This window comes from Petromyzon marinus, chromosome 17 (assembly GCF_048934315.1).
Source record: "Petromyzon marinus isolate PM22_M1 ecotype Great Lakes invasive population chromosome 17, UKy_Petmar_22M1.pri1.0, whole genome shotgun sequence".
NCBI classification, from domain to species: Eukaryota; Metazoa; Chordata; class Hyperoartia; order Petromyzontiformes; family Petromyzontidae; genus Petromyzon; species Petromyzon marinus.
Window position 1 is genome coordinate 9,563,988 of NC_133683.1, and position 6,914 is coordinate 9,570,901.

General features: G+C 51.3%; 1 protein-coding gene across 1 annotated transcript in view; it reads right to left on the bottom strand.

The window, feature by feature from the left end:
- Positions 1-2,703, bottom strand: part of NOXRED1 (NADP dependent oxidoreductase domain containing 1) — a 48,789-nt gene extending 46,086 nt beyond the window's left edge. Inside the window, exon 1 of the mRNA XM_032956215.2 lies at positions 2,204-2,703. The gene's annotated coding sequence lies outside the window, so the exon portion shown is untranslated. The remainder of the gene's footprint in view (positions 1-2,203) is intronic.
- Positions 2,704-6,914: the final 4,211 nt, after the last annotated feature.

Here is a 6,914-nt window from a genome sequence, read left to right on the forward strand (position 1 = left end):
GTAGGGTGTGTAGACACTAGTGACTAGTGTATGTAGGGTGTGTAGACACTAGTGACTAGTGTATGTAGGGTGTGTAGACACTAGTGACTAGTGTATGTAGGGTGTGTTGTCACTAGTGACTAGTGTATGTAGTCACTAGTGACTAGTGTATGTAGGGTGTGTAGACACTAGTGACTAGTGTATGTAGGGTGTGTGGACACTAGTGACTAGTGTATGTAGGGTGTGTAGACACTAGTGACTAGTGTATGTAGGGTGTGTAGACACTAGTGACTAGTGTATGTAGGGTGTGTTGTCACTAGTGACTAGTGTATGTAGTCACTAGTGACTAGTGTATGTAGGGTGTGTAGACATTAGTGACTAGTGTATGTAGGGTGTGTAGACACTAGTGACTAGTGTATGTAGGGTGTGTGGACACTAGTGACTAGTGTATGTAGGGTGTGTAGACACTAGTGACTAGTGTATGTAGGGTGTGTTGTCACTAGTGACTAGTGTATGTAGTCACTAGTGACTAGTGTATGTAGGGTGTGTAGACACTAGTGACTAGTGTATGTAGGGTGTGTGGACACTAGTGACTAGTGTATGTAGCGTGTGTAGACACTAGTGACTAGTGTATGTAGGGTGTGTAGACACTAGTGACTAGTGTATGTAGGTTGTGTAGACACTAGTGACTAGTATATATAGGGTGTGTTATCACTAGTGACTAGTGTATGTAGTCACTAGTGACTAGTGTATGTAGGGTGTGTAAACACTAGTGACTAGTGTATGTAGGGTGTGTAGACACTAGTGGCTAGTGTATGTAGGGTGTGTAGACACGAGTGACTAGTGTATGTAGGGTATTTAGTTACTCGTGCCTAGTGTATGTAGACACTAGTGACTCGTGTGTGTAGGGTGTGTAGACACTAGTGACTAGTGTATGTAGGTTGTGTAGACACTAGTCACTAGTGTGTGTAGGGTGCGTAGAGACTAGTGACTAGCGTATGTAGGTTGAGTAGACACTAGTGACTAGTGTGTGTAGCGTGTGTAGACACTAGTGACTAGCGTATGTAGGTTGTGTAGACACTAGTGACTAGTGTGTGTAGGGTGTGTAGACACTAGTGACTAGTGTATGTAGGTTATGGAGACACTAGTGACTATTGTATGTAGGGTGTGTAGTCACTAGTGACTAGTGTATGTAGACACTAGTGACTAGTGTATGTAGGGTGTGTAGACACTAGTGACTAGTGTATGTAGGGTGTGTAGACACTAGTGACTAGTGTATGTAGGGTGTGTAGACATTTGTGACTAGTGTATGTAGTCACTAGTGACTAGTGTATGTAGGGTGTATAGACACTAGTGACTAGTGTATGTAGGGTGTGTAGACACTAGTGACTAGTGTATGTAGACACTAGTGACTAGTGTATGTAGAGTGTGTAGACACTAGTGACTAGTGTATGTAGTCACTAGTGACTAGTGTATGTAGGGTGTGTAGACACTAGTGACTAGTGTATGTAGGGTGTGTAGTCACTAGTGACTAGTGTATGTAGGGTGTGTAGTCACTAGTGACTAGTGTATGTAGGGTGTGTAGACACTAGTGACTAGTGTATGTAGGGTCTGTAGACACTAGTGACTAGTGTATGTAGGGTGTGTAGACACTAGTGACCAGTGTATGTAGACACTAGTGACTAGTGTATGTAGGGTGTGTAGACACTAGTGACTAGTGTATGTAGGGTGTGTAGACACTAGTGATTAGTGTATGTAGGGTGTGTAGACACTAGTGACCAGTGTATGTAGTCACTAGTGACTAGTGTATGTAGGGTGTGTAGACACTGGTGGCTAGTGTATGTAGGGTGTGTAGACACGAGTGACTAGTGTATGTAGGGTATTTATTTACTCGTGACTAGTGTATGTAGACACTAGTGACTCGTGTGTGTAGGGTGTGTAGACACTAGTGACTAGTGTATGTAGGTTGTGTAGACACTAGTGACTAGTGTATGTAGGGTGTGTAGACACTAGTGACTAGTGTATGTAGGGTGTGTAGACACTAGTGACTAGTGTATGTAGGGTGTGTAGACACTAGTGACCAGTGTATGTAGACACTAGTGACTAGTGATGACAGAGAGACAGAGAGTCGAGGCGCTGCCCTAGGTGATGTGACGATGGTCAGCAGCAGCAGCAGCACCGGACGGTCACCGGTTCGAGTCCATCTCCCGTCGCGGCTGCCAACCTCGAGAGCGCGGCGCGAGTTGAGCCCCCGTCACCCGTACGGCACCTGGCAGGGCCAGCAACGTTCCCGACGGCCACGTCTGAGTGGTGGGTCGCGAGCGGTGGGGTCAAGTGTGGGTGCGCCAAAGCGTATTCCAACTCGTGTGGTCCAACGTGCAGCAGGCGAAGTGGATAAACCACCACCACAACCACCACAACCTCGACCACTACTACAACCACTACCACCACAACCACCACTACATCCACGACCACCACCACAACCACCACAGCCTCGACCACCACTACAAACCACTACCACCACCACAACTATCACCACAACCACGACCACCACTGCCACTACCACTACAACCACCACAACCTCGACCACCACCACAACTACCACCAAAAACCCCCACTACCACCACAACATCCACTACCACTACAACCACGGCCACCACCACAACCACGACCACCACAACCACTACCACCACTACAACCACGACCACCACAACCACTACTACTACCACCACAACAACCACAACCTCGACCACCACTACAACCACTACCACCACCACAACTACCACCAAAAAACCCCACTACCACCACTACAACCACTACCACCACCACAACTACCACCAAAAAACCCCACTACCACCACTACAACCACTACCACTACAACCACGGCCACCACCACAACCACTACCACCACAACCACTACCACCACAACAACCACGACCACCACAATCACTACCACCACAACAACCACTAATACCACAACCACTACCACCACTACAACCACCACCACCACAACCACTAATACGACAACCACTACCACCACAACAACCACTAACACCACAACCACTACCACCACAACAACCACGACCACCACGACCACCACTACAACCACGACCACCACAACCACTACCACCACAACAACCACGACCACCACAACCACTACCACCACAACAACCACTAACACCACCACAACCACTACCACAACAACCACTAACACCACAACCACTACCACCACAACAACCACTAACACCACAACCACTACCACCACAACAACCACTAATACCACAACCACTACCACCACTACCACCACAACCACCACTACAACCACGACCACCACAACCACTACCACCACAACCACTACCACCACTACCACCACAACAACCACTACCACTACAACAACCACTAACACCACAACCACTACCACCACCACAACCACTAACACCACCACTAACACCACTAACACCACAACCACTACCACCACAACAACCACTAACACCACAACCACTACCACCACCACAACCACTAACACCACCACTAACACCACTACCACTACAACAACCACTACCACCACTACTACCACAACAACCACTAACACCACAACAACCACTACCACCACCACAACCACTACCACCACAACAACCACTAACACCACAACCACTACCACCACTACCACCACAACAACCACTACCACCACTACCACCACAACAACCACTACAACAACCACTACCACAACCACTACCACCACAACAACCACTAACACCACAACCACTACCACCACAACAACCACTAACACCACTAACACCACAACTACTACCACAACCACTAACACCACCACCACCACCGCCGCCCTCTGAGCCCTGGAGCGGTGGCGTGCGGGCGGGGGGAGTTGTCACGCGGTCGCCTGGCAACGGTGACGCCACGGGCCGTGACCGCCAGCAGGAAGGAGGCTGCGACGGCGGCGGCCGGTCCACTCAACACATTCACCAACAGCACTGTTGTGTGGCCTCGTTATAAAACAAAAATAGGCGACTTTTCGGGCAATGGCCCTGCTTCATAGCACACCACACACCACGTGCTATGATGAACCAATTCAACGTGGAACGTTGGGGCGACGTTGGTCCAACGGCACGTTTACTGGAAATGGTGATTTCCCGAAACGTCGCATATATTTATGTATTTAAGGCCACAGTGTTTCGCAAAAACGAATTATATAATTTTTTAAACGGTCGCACGGGTCACAAGGTCCAAAACGCCAAGCTGTCAGCAACAAACAGCACGATGAAAGTTGTAATGCTGTGTTCTAAGAGCGTGGGTTCAAGGGACGATGATGATGGGAGAGGGAACGTGCAGCGGTCAGAGGGAAAACAGAATGAGAAGCGTCGTGACCTGCAGTGTGTGGTGAGCGAAGTGGGTGGTTGAGTGGGTGAATGTGAGCGTGGGTGGGTGAGTAGGTGAGTGGGTAGGAGAGTGGGTGGGTGAGTAGGTGAGTAGGTAGGTGAGTGGGTAGGAGAGTGGGTAAGTAGGTAGGAGAGTGGGTGGGTGAGTTGGTGAGTGGGTAGGTGGGTGGGTGAGTAGGTGAGTAGGTAGGTGAGTAGGTAGGTGAGTGGGTAGGAGAGTGGGTGAGAAGGTAGGAGAGTGAGTGGGTGAGTAGGTGAGTGGGTAGGAGAGTGGGTGGGTGAGTAGGTGAGTACGTAGGTGAGTGGGTGAGTAGGTAGGAGAGTGGGTGGGTGAGTAGGTGAGTAGGTAGGTGAGTGGGTAGGAGAGTGGGTGAGTAGGTAGGAGAGTGGGTGGGTGAGTAGGTGAGTGGGTAGGTGAATGGGTGGGTGAGTAGGTGAGTAGGTAGGTGAGTGGGTAGGAGAGTGGGTGAGTAGGTAGGAGAGTGGATGGGTGAGTGGGTGAGTAGGTGAGTGGGTAGGAGAGTGGGTGGGTGAGTAGGTGAGTAGGTAGATGAGTGGGTAGGAGAATGGGTGAGTAGGTAGGAGAGTGGGTGGGTGAGTAGGTGAGTGGGTGAGTGGGTAGGTGAGTGGGTAGGAGAGTGGGTGAGTAGGTAGGAGATTGGGTGGGTGAGTGGGTAGGTGAGTGGGTAGGTGAGTGGGTGTATGAGTGGGTGAGTAGGTGGGTGAGTGGGTAGGAGAGTGGGTGGGTGAGTAGGTGAGTGGGTAGGTGAGTGGGTGGATGAGTGTGTGAGTGGGTGAGTAGGTAGGAGAGTGGGTGGGTGAGTTGGTGAGTGGGTAGGTGGGTGGGTGAGTAGGTGAGTAGGTAGGTGAGTAGGTTGGTGAGTGGGTAGGAGAGTGGGTGAGTAGGTAGGAGAGTGAGTGGGTGAGTAGGTGAGTGGGTAGGAGAGTGGGTGGGTGAGTAGGTAAGTACGTAGGTGAGTGGGTAGGAGAGTGGGTGAGTAGGTAGGAGAGTGGGTGGGTGAGTAGGTGAGTAGGTAGGTGAGTGGGTAGGAGAGTGGGTGAGTAGGTAGGAGAGTGGGTGGGTGAGTAGGTGAGTGGGTAGGTGGGTGGGTGGGTGAGTAGGTGAGTAGGTAGGTGAGTGGGTAGGAGAGTGGGTGAGTAGGTAGGAGAGTGGATGGGTGAGTGGGTGAGTAGGTGAGTGGGTAGGAGAGTGGGTGGGTGAGTAGGTGAGTAGGTAGATGAGTGGGTAGGAGAATGGGTGAGTAGGTAGGAGAGTGGGTGGGTGAGTAGGTGAGTGGGTGAGTGGGTAGGTGAGTGGGTAGGAGAGTGGGTGAGTAGGTAGGAGATTGGGTGGGTGAGTGGGTAGGTGAGTGGGTAGGTGAGTGGGTGTATGAGTGGGTGAGTAGGTGGGTGAGTGGGTAGGAGAGTGGGTGGGTGAGTAGGTGAGTGGGTAGGTGAGTGGGTGGATGAGTGTGTGAGTGGGTGAGTAGGTAGGAGAGTGGGTGGGTGAGTTGGTGAGTGGGTAGGTGGGTGGGTGAGTAGGTGAGTAGGTAGGTGAGTAGGTTGGTGAGTGGGTAGGAGAGTGGGTGAGTAGGTAGGAGAGTGAGTGGGTGAGTAGGTGAGTGGGTAGGAGAGTGGGTGGGTGAGTAGGTAAGTACGTAGGTGAGTGGGTAGGAGAGTGGGTGAGTAGGTAGGAGAGTGGGTGGGTGAGTAGGTGAGTAGGTAGGTGAGTGGGTAGGAGAGTGGGTGAGTAGGTAGGAGAGTGGGTGGGTGAGTAGGTGAGTGGGTAGGTGGGTGGGTGGGTGAGTAGGTGAGTAGGTAGGTGAGTGGGTAGGAGAGTGGGTGAGTAGGTAGGAGAGTGGATGGGTGAGTGGGTGAGTAGGTGAGTGGGTAGGAGAGTGGGTGGGTGAGTAGGTGAGTAGGTAGATGAGTGGGTAGGAGAATGGGTGAGTAGGTAGGAGAGTGGGTGGGTGAGTAGGTGAGTGGGTGAGTGGGTAGGTGAGTGGGTAGGAGAGTGGGTGAGTAGGTAGGAGATTGGGTGGGTGAGTGGGTAGGTGAGTGGGTAGGTGAGTGGGTGTATGAGTGGGTGAGTAGGTGGGTGAGTGGGTAGGAGAGTGGGTGGGTGAGTAGGTGAGTGGGTAGGTGAGTGGGTGGATGAGTGTGTGAGTGGGTGGATGAGTGTGTGATTGGATGGATGGTCGCGGGTTGCCTCAGTGGCCCGCGATCACAAATCTCGATCACAAATCTCTATTTAACTCCATCAAAAAATTAACCTGCAGCGCCACACCTATTACCATCATTAGGGGAAAAAACGGTGATCCAATCTCCGACCCCCAGGAACAGGTTTGCAGATTTGCTGAGCATTTCTGTGAGGTCCTGGGGGAGGGAAAATCCCTCAGCCAGAAAAACATCGTGGCACAAAGTGAGGATGACCCTGCTGAAGCTGCGGTGCCTCAAATATTGGAAGAAGTCACCCCCTGTGAGTGGCTGGCTGAAGTGCCATCTGTTGAGGAAGTACTGAAGGCGATCCGAAGTCTGAGA